The 13,431-nt window shown below is 41.3% G+C and overlaps 1 protein-coding gene across 1 annotated transcript in view; it reads left to right on the top strand.

The window, feature by feature from the left end:
• The window catches only part of ZFP3 (ZFP3 zinc finger protein), an 87,371-nt gene that overhangs the window by 71,529 nt on the left and 2,411 nt on the right, over positions 1 to 13,431 (top strand). Inside the window, exon 4 of the transcript XR_011995877.1 lies at positions 5,262 to 5,396. The gene's annotated coding sequence lies outside the window, so the exon portion shown is untranslated. The remainder of the gene's footprint in view (positions 1 to 5,261; positions 5,397 to 13,431) is intronic.

Raw genomic sequence — 13,431 nt, 5'->3', positions numbered from 1 at the left:
TTACTACAAAAATGGAACTCATGAAGTTCAATAGCTGTGGAATACCCTAGACAGGCTTTAGATTAGCTACCATCAAAACTCCAGCACCGACTTGGCTCTCAAGAATTACTTGTGGGGCTTCAGACCCAGACTCAATCTTCAAATTCTTGGGAGGCTGGCATTCTTCATTTGCCTCACTTCTTCTTTGAAGATTTTATTTATTTATTTATTTATTTATTTATTTATTTATTTATAACCCTGAGATCATGACCTGAGCCGAAATCGAGAGTCAGATGCTCAACCTACTGAGCTCCCAGGTGCCCCTTGCTCCTGCTACTTAATGATGATCAGAAGGTTCTAGCCAATGTAAAGAGACAATAAGGAAGGAAAGAAAGAAGGGGGGAAGAGATGGCAAAGAAGGGACAATTGCTAGTAACGTTGACCCAAAATTATAAAATTCAGCTTATATTCAGTAATCAGCTTCCTTTAAAATCAAAAGAAAGGGACGCCTGGGTGGCTCACTGGTTGAGCATCTGCCTTTGGCTCAGGGTGTGATCCTGGGGTCTGGGATCGAGTCCCGCATTGGGCTCTCCACAGGGAGCCTGCTTCTTCCTCTGCCTTTGTCTCTCATGAATACATAAATAAAATCTTTTTTAAAAATTGAATCAAAAGAAACTATTGGTCACAAGAGTATTTGATGAGAAGGCTATAAAGGAAACACATTCTTACCAGAATTGTGTGAGGACGTGAGAGTTGTTCCGGCTATTGTCATCTTAGAGAAGGAAGAAGGAGTTAGGGGTTTTGGAGACCAGCCAGGTGTTCAGCGGAGATCTAATTTATGATTAGACAATACATGCCTGCTTCCTTGTCATCACGACGGCAATTTCTCTCAGTGTGTTTACTGGCATTCTTGGAGAAGGAACCGAAGAGGTTCTGTGAGATAGCCATCTGTTAGAGTACAAGAGGTTTTTTTGTTCCTGGCTAATCTCACAGGAATGTAAGCTTTCACCACAAGGCTTCAGATACCCATAAAACGTGTAAAACATCATTACCACGGCAGGCGTGTTTGTTCATTTAGGCCGCAAAACACACTAGTTATAGGAAATTGAACTTGCTCGCTCAATCTGTCGGTGAACCTCGCGGTTTTATTATCACAGACATATCATTGTATAAATGTAGCCATCTGCGCTGCGTAGACGCTGGTTGGCTCACAGAGTTTCTGGGAGAGCTGGAGAACCAGCTTGGAGGTTATGGGGTGAGAACCACAAGCAAAGGTCTGGCATAGAACCCACCTTGGAGAAGAGGTCTCTGCTACCATCTGGGGGGCAGGAGGGTAAAGGCTGCAGGGACATGGTTCACTGCTCACGGGAGGCGACCACTGGCCTGGTTGCCACCGCTGACACCATTCTGCAGCCCCCAACTCTGTGTCTTCTTGGGCTCCGACCCCAAACTTGAATCAGTGCATTTGATTGGCTGCCCTGGGTCACGCGCTCCTTCCCGTCTGCATGGGACACTGCGAAGCAAGTATCTGGCGGTGGGAGCTTGTCTGGTGGGAGGAGGGTCGTGCTCTTCAGGGAGACTGTTATAATGGGGAAGGGGATCCACACATAGGAAATAGAGGAAAGAGGTTTGGATCCTGGGCTTTCAATAAAGATGAAAGAAATCTGACACCCCTGGCAGACCCCAGCTATCCTCTCACTCTGCACCTGAGCCCAAACGGTAGCTTGTTGTGGGAGGAAATGATCTCGCACTTTGATGGAACCCACTCATTGTCCACAACTGAGCTGGCAACATGGCCGGACTATCCAGCGCCTTCCTCCAAACTTAGGTTGCTACCTGCTGAGCTTCGACTTCACCTCTCTCTCCTCCTTAGACCTCCAGCAGCTCCTCCTCAGCCCATGGTGCCTTGGGTGGTGATCCCTGGAGAAGACAGGTGCATCCAGAGGAGTCTAGCCCCTCATTCCACCCAGGCCACCCTTCCACTTGCTCTGAGGATGCCGCCGCCCCTCAGCCCCTCAGGGGTGACGGGTGACGTCCACACCCTGCCCCCCCCCCCCCCCCCAGGCTACTCAGTCCTTCCCTCAACCACGGAGACCCATCCTCCCATCACTCCCCTCCAGAATCACAAGCAGGGCAAGAACATGCTCCTAGCCATTCCCCTTCTGGCTCTTGCCTCACGTTTCTGTTCCCATCCCCACACAAAGCTCCTCTTTAGGACCATCTATTTGTGTGCTCCCCTTGCTCAATGCTGTCCTTCCCACAAACCACATCAGTCGGGCTCCCGTCCTCCCCCATTTCGTCAAGGTCACCGTAGACCTCTGTCTTGCCAAAGCCAATGTTTGTTGCATTTTCTGTTGGCATCTTACTGAGCTGCCCGGCAGCCCTTTGTATTGTTGAAACAACTTCTTCTGGAGGTTCCGGGATTCACACTCCCTGACTTTTCTCAACCTACTTCGCTTCCCTGGGGTCTTCTCTCCTCTACGACCTCCTCTCCCTCGGTGATTTCCAGCCTCCTTGTCTAATGCTTTTTTCTCTATGATTTTTATCATATATTATATATTTTGATTGTATTTCCTTGACTTATTTTGAAAAGTTTCAAGCTTACCAAGAAGTTGGGTGAATACTAACTATGAACACCCCTATGGGCTTCCACGAAGCTCATCAGCATTTTACCAACATTTGGACTTTCTCTCTCCCTCTCTCTGTCTCTCTCTTCCTCACCTGTCCTCCTGCCCCACACACTTTACTTTCTGCCCAGCCATTTGGAAGCAAGTTTCAATGAACATGATCCTGCTCCCTTAAGTAGTTTAGCATGTATGTCCCAAGATCAGAATAAAGGTTTTCCTGAGTGACAACAATACTATTATTACATCTAAAAAAGTGAATAATCACTTAGTATCACTAATATATATAGTGCATATTCAAATTTCCCCAAATCTTCACCATCTGACTTTTATAGAAGTTTTTCTTTTAGTTTTTTCAAAGGTTTTATTTATTTATTTGAGAGAGAGAGAGAGAGTGGGGAGGGGCAGAGGGAGAGGGAGAATCTCAGACTGACTCCCTACTGAGTGAAGAGGCTACAGGGCACGATCCCAAGACCCTGAGATCATGATCTGAGCCAAAGTCAAGAGCCAGACCCTTAATTGACCGAGGCACCCCGGCACCCCAAGTTTTTTTTTTTTAAATCCAAGATCCAATCAAGATTTATCAACTACAGTTGGCCCTTGGTATCTCTAGTCTCCCTTGCTGTAAAACAGAAAACTCCTCCCCTGCTTTTGTTTCCCCGCCCCGCTCACGCAACATTGACTTTTTGGAAGAGCCCACTCTGGCTTGTAGAATGCATTTCTCAGTTTGTGTAATTTGGCCCCCTAGGGGAAAATTTGGTAATGTTACTGCTGATGGAGCGCAGTGTTAATTCTTTGGGATTGAGACGGGAAAATAACATGGGCTGCATGGCTCATAAGATCAGATATTTGTTTCTCACGGTCCTGGAGGCTGGGACTTCCGGGCTGCGGCTGGCAGGTGCTCAGTGTCTGTGAAGGGCTTGCTCCATGGTGCATAGACACCTGTCGTTTTGCTATAGTTACTCAGATGAAGAGAGCTGTGTAGGGCCCCTTTTATAAAGGACAAAATTCCCATTCATGAGGACTGTACCCATGACCTAATAACCTCCAAATGCCCCCACCTCCTGATGCCATCAGTTTGGGGATTAGGATAGCCACATAAGGATTTTGGGGGGACACAGTATACAGTCTGTAGCCACATACCTTGGGCATGTGATGCGGAGAGGCCAGATGGGCTTCTGAACATCCTGCAGTCCACAGAAGCATCCCCACAACAAAGGATTACCCAGCCCAAAACATCAGCAGTGCCAAGGTGGAGAAACCCCCGTTTACATGTACCTAATTGTTTACTTATGATTTAGATCCAGGTTCACCTTTTTTCAGTGTTTTATTTTTTTTTTTAAGATTTTATTTACAAGTAATCTCTAGGGATCCCTGGGTGGCACAGCGGTTTGGCGCCTGCCTTTGGCCCAGGGCGCGATCCTGGAGACCCGGGATCGAATCCCACGTCAGGCTCCCGGTGCATGGAGCCTGCTTCTCCCTCTGCCTGTGTCTCTGCCTCTCTCTCTCTCTCTGTATGGCTATCAAAAATAAATAATAATAAAATAAAAAAAAACAAGTAATCTCTATAGCCAACGTGGGGCTTGAACCCACAACCCTGAGACCAAGACTTCCATGTTCCACCAACTGAGCCAGCCAGGTGCCCCCATCATTGCTTATTTTGGTGCCCACGGTGCCATTGGTTGGCCAGCGCGAGTCACTGCAAGCTGCCTCCTGCTTCCTTGTGACATTTCCGTTAATCTTTTAGCTTTCTTTCTTTCAAAAAAATTTTTTGTTGGTTTTTAGGATCTGGCACATGGTAGACTCCCCTTAAATGTGACCTATCACTTTTATCATCATTATTAATATTATTACTAACATAAATTAGTTGAAATGAGCCAAATGCAGAGAAAAAACCCTCTCTTTCCATCTATCCCCATTCCAGACACAAAATTAACCCATAATTATTAATTGGCAAATACTTTCTCACTTTTATCACAAATTTCATATATGTGTGTATGGGGTGTGTGTGTGTGTGTGTGTATATATATATATATATATATAGTATAATGTGTGGTGTTATTATTATTTTTTTCTTAGTAGGTTCCATACCTAGTTTGGAACCCCAATATGGGGCTTGAACTCACAACCTGGTGATCATGACCTGGGCCAAAATTAAGAGTTAGCCGTTTAACCAACTGAGCCACCCAGGCACTCCTGTGTATGACTTTTTTTTTTTTTTTTGCTTTGCCACCGAAGAAAACTGATTATAAGTAAATAAAATCTTAAAGACAAAAAAAAAAAAAAAAAAAAAGAGAGAGAGAGAGAGAGAGAGAATATCAGGCAGCCCGGTGGCTCAGCGGTTTAGTGCGGCCTTCTGCCCGGAGTGTGATCCTGGAGACCTAGGATCGAGTCCCACATCAAGTTTCCTGCATGGAGCCTGCTTCTCCCTCTGCCTGTGTCTCTGCCTCTCTCTCTCTCTCTCTCTCTCTCTCTCTCTGTGTCTGTCATGAATAAATAAATAAAATCTTTTAGAAAAAGAAAAGAGAATATCATATCAGAAGGCATAGTCTTTTCTCCAGAAATGTCACTCCTTAGTAAAGTCTTTGCATGTTTTTCTTTATTGAGATTAAAGTGGCTTTTCTTAATATGTGTTTTTTTTTCCCTGCTACCATCCAGGAAGGTGAAGTTGTTGAAGTGGATGAAGAAACGGCAGTTAGCCTGAAGAATTCACGATTTGCCCAAGATTTTCTGATCAGATCAATTGGATAGAAGCTGCCAACATGTAGTGGCTGCTCTGCTTTAGAATCCAAGGTTTGTTTGGCTTTCAATCCCAACCTTGCCACAGACTGCTAAAACAAGAAACAAATCGTTATTCTTTTAATTGGCTGCTATGAATGATTTCTAGCATATTTGTATCTACAAAATGATTTGAATTAACTTCGTAACTTTATTTTTCCAATCTGGACTGTAAGTTAGACACTCTACACTTGGTGCATGAATGGATTTCAGGCATCCATGAACCCCTTAAAATGATATGTGTGTATGTGTATTTTCTCAAGAAGGTGTCTATTACTTTCATCAGATTTTTATTTATTTATTTTTAAATTTATGTATTTATTCATGAGAGACACACAGAGAAAGGTAGAGACACAGGCAGAGGGAGAAGCAGGCTCCCTGAGGGGAGCCCGATGTGGGACTCGATCCCAGGACCCTGGGGTCACTCCCTGAGCTGAAGGCAGATGCTCAACCACTGACCCATCCAGGCGTCTCTCTTATTTTTTATTTTAATTCCACTGTAGTTAACATGCAGTGTGGTATTAGTTTCAGGTGTACAATATAGTGATTCAACACTTTCCTACGTCACCTGGTGCTCATCAGGACAAGTGCAATCCCATCACCTGTCTCCCCCATCCTCTCACCAGCCTTCTCTCTGGTGACCATCAGTTTTTTCTCTATGGTGAAGAGCCTCTTTCTTGGTTTGTCTCTGTTTTCTTTATTCATTTGTTTTGTTTCTTAAATTCCACATATGAGTGAGATCATATGGTATTTGTCTTTCTCTGGCTTACTTCATTCAGCATCATACTCTCTAGGCCCATCCATGTCATTGCAAGTCTTTGTCTTCTCCTCTTTGCTTTTTGGCACAAAATGTGTTTCAGGCTCACCTTCTATTTTCCCTGCCTCTCTGCCCAGGATCAATCATGTCTCCAAATATTCCTTTTTTTTTTTTCTAATGGGGCATTGAATTTCAGATAAACTGAGTGCCAGTTGTGTTTGCTGTGTATCATCGCTTCTAAGCCCTTCTGATGAACAGAGCAAAAATCATGAACTCTTAAAAAATATATGCATTTTTAGAGATCATATGCTACTATTAATATGACCAATCCAACTTCATCCAATACTGCTACATCTTTGTCCTCCTGTATTTGTACCTTCCTTTCTTTGCAGTGAGAATCCTAGTTCCCAACAAAATCAACATATTTGTGTACTTACTCTACCCTATAATCTACCCAAGATAGTTTAAGAATTGCTCTCTGTGTTGCGATTTTTATTAGATTGGTTTATCCTGATTTCTTTTGTGGGAAAATGAATACAGGTAGAAGCACTTCCATAGAGTAAAGGTCTCTGAAAATCTGTTCCTCTGTAAAAGCATCAAAAGCACTGGCAAATAAATGGTCAAAATCAACTGTTTTAGAACTCTAGAAATTCACCAAAGTCTTGCTAAAAGGATTTATTGTAGAAAAATGACTGAAACTAGGTAAGAACGAAGGATTTCTGGCATTTTTAGCTTACTCTCTTCTCACCCCTCCTCTCTTTATCTTTATAGTAGACTTGAAACTATAGTAGCTATGAAAGCCACCAGGCTATAAGCCATTAGAGGGGCTAGAATAGGGTTGAACTTGCCCCCAAATCCTCAACACAGAAAACTGTCACCATGTGATATGTCTGGTAGCTCCTTAAAAATCTCCAGTCTTAGGGCTTGTTTTTATTTGAACTGACTCAGAGCTTATTCTAAGCAAACAGGCTATCCCCGGGGCATTCGTTGAAAGAAAAAAAACCAGTTGTGATGGTTCAACATCATAGCTGCAAGAAGTAGCAATACCAGTTGGAGCTAACCAGAAGCCGACCAAAGAACTTGAAAGGCAAAGCTGGGGAACGAGATGTCCACAGAGGGCTCTGATATTCTCTGACTCATTCTTGGAACTCCAGAGGACACCTGCGTGTACAGGGCTGTGAACATGTCTAAGAAACACCCGAGAGGCCCCAATCTCTCACTTCTTTTTTTTTTTTTTTAAGATTTTATTTATTTATTTATTCATGAGAGACACACAGAGAGGCAGAGACCAGGCAGAAGGAGAAGCAGGCTCCCTGCGGGGAGCCCGATGTGGGACTCCATCCCAGGACCCTGGGATCACACCCTGAGCCAAAGGCAGACGCTCAACTGCTGAGCCACCCAGGTACCCCACCAATCTCTCACTTCTGACTGACCTTGAGACTTTGTACAAGCATGAAACTAAGGGCAAAGCAGAGTCATAAACTACCTGTTGTAGCATTGAAGTTATGACCAAACACACACACATAACCTCATGTCAAAGGCTGGGAATCTTATTGCTTCAAGAAAATTTTTTTAAAGAGTTATTTATTTATTTATGATATACAGAGAGAGAGAGAGAGAGAGAGAGAGAGAGGCAGAGACACAGGAGGAGGGAGAAGCAGGCTCCATACCGGGAGCCCGACGTGGGACTCGATCCCGAGACTCCAGGATCGCGCCCTGCGCCAAAGGCAGGCACTAAACCTCTGAGCCACCCAGGGATCCCTGCTTCAAGAAATTTAAGGAAATCTCTGTCCAATTATTAGCCGAACACCAGTAAGGCCAACTTCACAGAATAATGGGAATTCCAGAAGGAACGGAGAGAGAAGAACATTTAAAGAAATAATGCCAGATAATTCCCAAATTTGATGAAATACATTAATTTGTACATTCAGGATGCTCAACTAATTCCAAGTATGGTAAACTCAAATGATGTATATCTAGCTGCATCAGTTAAACTTATGAAAACAAAAGCCAAAGAATCTCAAAAGCAGCAGGAGAAAAATCACATACCAGAAATCCTCAAAAATGTTAACAGCTGACTTCTCATCAGAAACTGGAGACCAGAAAGCAGTGGGATGACATATTCAAAGTGCCGAAGCAAAAAGATCATTAAAGGGGATCCCTGGGTGGCTCAGCGGTTTAGTGCCTGCCTTTGGCCCGGGGTGGGATCCTGGAGTCTCAGGATCGAGTCCTGCTCCTGCGTTGGGCTCCCGATGAATAAATAAATACATAAATCTTTTTTAAAAATTGTTAAAATTCCATATCCAGCAAAATAATCCCACAAAAATGAAGGAGAAATTAAGACACTCTCAGATAAACAAAAACTAAAACATTTGTTGCTGGCATATCTTCCCTGTAGACAATACTAAAAGGAATCCTTCAGGCTGAAATGCAAAGACATTAGACAGCAACTCAAATCCACACAGAAATAAAGAATACCAATAAAGGTAACTACGTAAGTATAAGACAGCAAATATTTATTTTTTGTTTGTAATTTTTAAATCCTAGCTGAATAAATAATTATAAAGCTGTGTTTATAGAAGTATTAATTTCCTCTTCCATTTTATGAGCAATTAATTAAATGTAAATATATGAAACAGTCCAACCAAAAGACCAAGATTGGCAATGGATAAAAGAAAAAATCGTGAACTGCATGCTGTTTTAAGAGCCATTTAAATTCAAAGAGTGGAAAAGATAGTCCATACAAATAGTATTCAAATGAGAAGTAGGAAGACTGTGTTAATACTGTATAAAATACACCTTAAAACAAAAATTGCCACTAGCAACAAAGAAGGGCATTTTATAATATTAAAAAGGTTAATTACATTTTTAATTTTTTTTCTATTCATGATAGACGTAGAGAGAGACAGAGAGAGAGAGAGAGAGAGGCAGAGACACAGGAGGAGGGAGAAGCAGTCTCCATGTGGGGAGCCCGACGTGGGACTCGATCCAGGGACTCCAGGCTCATGCCCTGGGCCAAAGGCAGGTGCTAAACCGCCGAGCCACCCAGGGATCCCCTAATGACATTAAAAAATGTTTTATTTATTTATTCATAAGAGACAGAGAGAGAGAGAGAGAGAGGCAGAGACACAGGCAGAGGGAGAGGGAGAGAAGCAGGCTGCATGCAGGGAGCCTGACGTGGGACTTGATCCTGGGTCTCCAGGATCACGCCCCGGCTGAAGGCGGCACCAAACTGCTGGGCCACCGGGGCTGCCCAAGGTTAATTGCATTTTAATTACAAATATATATGTACCTAATAAAAGAGACCCAATGAAACAAAAATGGACAGAATTGAAGGAAGATATAGACAATTGAACAATAATAGTTGGCTTCAATACCCTATTTTCAGTAATCTATAGAGCATCTACAAAGATCAACAAGGAAATATATGACTTGAACATCATACACCAATTAGATGTAATAGCACCCAACAAAAGCACATTCTTTTCAAGTTTACATAGAACATTTTCTAGGCCATAACATTGTGTTAGGCTATAAAATAATCCTCAGTAAATTTGAAAGAATTGAAATTGCATATAGTATGTTCTCTGACACAATGGAATGAAACTAGACATCATTAGCATAAGGATATTTGGGAAATTCACAAAAATCAGAAATTCAGAAATCAATACATTTCTAAATAACCAATGGGTCAAAAAAAGAAATCACAAGGGATGTTAGAAATTACTTTGAAATGAGTTAAGATGAAAATACAACATATCAAAATTTATGGACTACAGATACGGGAGTGATTAGAGGGATATATAGCTCTAGATGCCTGTATTAAAAAAAGAGAGAGAGATTTCAAGCCAATAACCAAAAATTATACCTTAGGAAATGAGAAAAATAGGAGTGAATGAAACCCAAAGCACTTTGAAGGAAGACAATAATGAAGATTAGAGTGAAAATAAATGAAACAGGGAATAGAAAAACAATAGAGAAAATCAATAGAACCAAAGCTGGTTCTTTGAAAAGATCAGCAAAATTGACAAATCCTTAATGAGATTAAAAAATATAAACAAGGGAGCACCTGAGTGGCTCAGTGGTTGAGCATCTGCCTTTGGCTCAGGTTGGGATCCCAGGGTCCTGGGATCAAGTCCTGCACTGGGCTCCCCGCAGGGAGCCTGCTTCTCCCTCTGCCTGTGTCTCTGCCTCTCTCTCTATGTCTCTCATGAACAAATACATTAAAAAAATATAAACAGGGGACATTACTACCAACCTATGGAAATATTAGGATAATAAAATGATATTATGAACAATTTTTGCCAATAAATTAGATAATTTAGATGAAATGAACAAATTTCTAGAAAGATACAAACTGCTGAAACTGACTCATGAAGAAATAGAAAATATGAATAGATCTATAACAAACAATGGGGTTGAATTATTAATAAGAAAAAACTACCTGGAAAGAAAAACTTAGGGCCAGATAGCTCCACTAATAAATTCTATTAAATGATTCAAGAAGAATTAACACTGATACTTCACAAGCTCTTTGAAAAAATAGATAGGTGAGGGTACTGCCCAACTCATTCTATAAGGCTGCTACCAAACCAAAAAGAAGATATCACAACAAAGAAAACTACAGACCAAATTTTCCTATGGATATAGATGCAAAAATCCTCAATAAAGTACTAGCAAACCAAATTCAGCGAAACATAAAAAGTGGCATTTATTCGAGGAATGCAAGACTGGTTAAACACCTGAAAATCAATTAGTATTATACACCATATCAATTAGATTTAAAAAAAACACAGGATCATCTCAATAGACACATAGAGAGATCATTTGATGAAATCCAACACCCTCTCATGAAAAAAAAAAAAAAAAAACAACCTGCCTGTTAAAGTAGGAATACAAAGAACTTCCTCAACCTGATAAAAGAGATCTATGAAAAACTACATTTTAATGATATATGGATGAGACTCTGAGTTTAGTGGTGTGTGGTGCATAGACTGCTGTATTTAGTAATGTATGCATGAGATGCTGTGTTTAGTGGTGCATGATCCATGTTTTACTGTATGAAACACTGTTTCGTCACACATAGTGTGTGTGCTATTGTGTTTAGCGATACATGCACCAGGCAAGTGGCATATAGTGTCTATGCTATTGTGTTCAGTGATATATGTGTGTGAGATATTGTGTTTAGTGCTCACACTGCATGTTCTTTCTTAAGTGATACATGTCTAAGACATTATGCTTAGTGGTATATGGTAGGTGTGCTACTTTGTAAAATATTGAAAGCTTTCCCTCAAAGATCAAAAGTAATACAAAGATGTCCAGTCTCATCACTTCCATTCACCATCAGACTGGAACTTCTATCCAGGGCAATTAGGCAAGAAAATGAAACAAAATACATCCAGATTGGAAAGAAAGTGCAACTATATTCTCGGATGACATGATCTTGTATATAGAAAATCCTAAGAAAAATGGGATGCTTGGGTGGCTCAGTGGTTGGGTGTCTGCCTTCCGCCTAGGGTGTGATCCCAGAGTCCCGGGATCGAGTCCCACATCGGGCTCCCTGCATGGAGTCTGCTTCTCCCTCTGCCTGTGTCTCTGCTTCTCTCTCTCTCTCTGTGTCTCTCATGAATAAATAAATAAAATCTAAAAAAAAAAGAAAAAGAAAAAGAAAAAGAAAATCCACCAGAAAACCATTGGAACTAATAAATGAGTTCAGCAAGGATGCAGGATACAAGACTAATAGACAAAACCCAGTTGTATTTCTATACACTAGCAATGAAAAATCTACAAATGAAATTAAGGAGTCAATTCCATGGGATGCCTGTGTGGCTCCATGGTTGAGTGTCTGCTTTTGGCTCAGGGAGTGACCAGGATCGAGTCCCACATCCGTCTTCCTGCATAGAGCCTGCTTCTCCCTCTGCCTATGTCTTTGCCTCTCTCTGGGTGTCTCTCATGAGTAAATAAATAAAATCTAAAAAAAAAAAGAGAGTCAATTCCACGTACAATAGCTCAAAAACAATGAAATGCCGAGGGATAAATTTAACAAAAGAAGAGCAAAATGTATGCTCTGAAAACTGTAAAACATCGTTGAAACAAATTTAAGACAAATAAATGGAAAAACATACCATATTCATGGATTGAAAGATATTATATGGTTAAGGTGGCAATTCTCCTCAGAAGGGTCTAAGATTCAATATGATGTCTTTTAATATCCCAGATGGTTTCTTTGAAGAAATTGACAAGCTGATCCTAAAACTCATATAGGAATTCAAGGAATCCAGAGTGGTCAAAACAATCTTAACCAAGAAGAATAAAGCTGGAAGCCTCACACTTTTTTAAAAAAAAGATTTTATTTATTCATGAGAGACACACACACACAGAGGAGAGAGAGAGAGAGAGAGAGAGAGAGAGAGAGAGAGAGAGGCAGAGACACAGGCAGAGGGAGAAGCAGGCTCCATGCAGGGAGTCCGACATGGGACTTGATCCCGGGTCTCCAGGATCACACCCTGGGCTGAAGGCGGCACTAAATCGCCACCCAGGCTGCCCCTCACACTTCTTGATTCCAATATATCACATGTATCGTAAGGGACCTGAATCCAGAATATAAAAAGGATTCTTACGACTCAACAATATAGAGAAAAATAACCTAATTTAAAAATGGACAAAAAGCATCTGAACAGACATTTCTCCAAAGAAGATATGCAAATGGCAGTAAGCACGTGGAAAGATGTCTGACATCATTAGACATTGGGGAAATGCAATTGCAAGCTTCAATACACTACCACTTCACACATACTAGGATGACTAAGATTTAAAAAAAGAGGGAAAATAAATAACAAATGTTGGCAAAGGTGTGGGGAATTTGGAACCCTCATACACCCTAGAATTGTAAAATGGTATACCTCTTTGGAAAACAGTTTGGCAGTTCCTCAAAGTGCTAACCCCAGAATTACTCTCTGACCCAGTAATTATCCTCATGGTTCTAGACCCAAGTGAAATGAAAACATGTGCCCATACAACTTGTCAGTGAATATTCACAACAGTCTTACATGGAAATAACCCAAATATTCCTAAACTGATGAATGGATAAATGAAATGTGGCATATCTGTACAAGAAAATCTTATTTGGCCACAAAAGGAGACAAAATATCAACACCTGCTACAACACAAATGACTCTTGGAAAATTTATGCTTAGTGAAGGAAGCCAGACACAAAAGATAACATATTTATGGTTCCATTTGTATGAAACGTCTGGAAGGGGAAAATCTACCTATGTGGAAAATAAAGAAGTG

Source organism: Vulpes vulpes, chromosome 12 (genome assembly GCF_048418805.1).
Source record: "Vulpes vulpes isolate BD-2025 chromosome 12, VulVul3, whole genome shotgun sequence".
Taxonomy (NCBI): Eukaryota; Metazoa; Chordata; class Mammalia; order Carnivora; family Canidae; genus Vulpes; species Vulpes vulpes.
The sequence above is the reverse complement of the archived record's forward strand: the minus strand, read 5'-3'. Positions and strand labels throughout refer to the sequence as shown.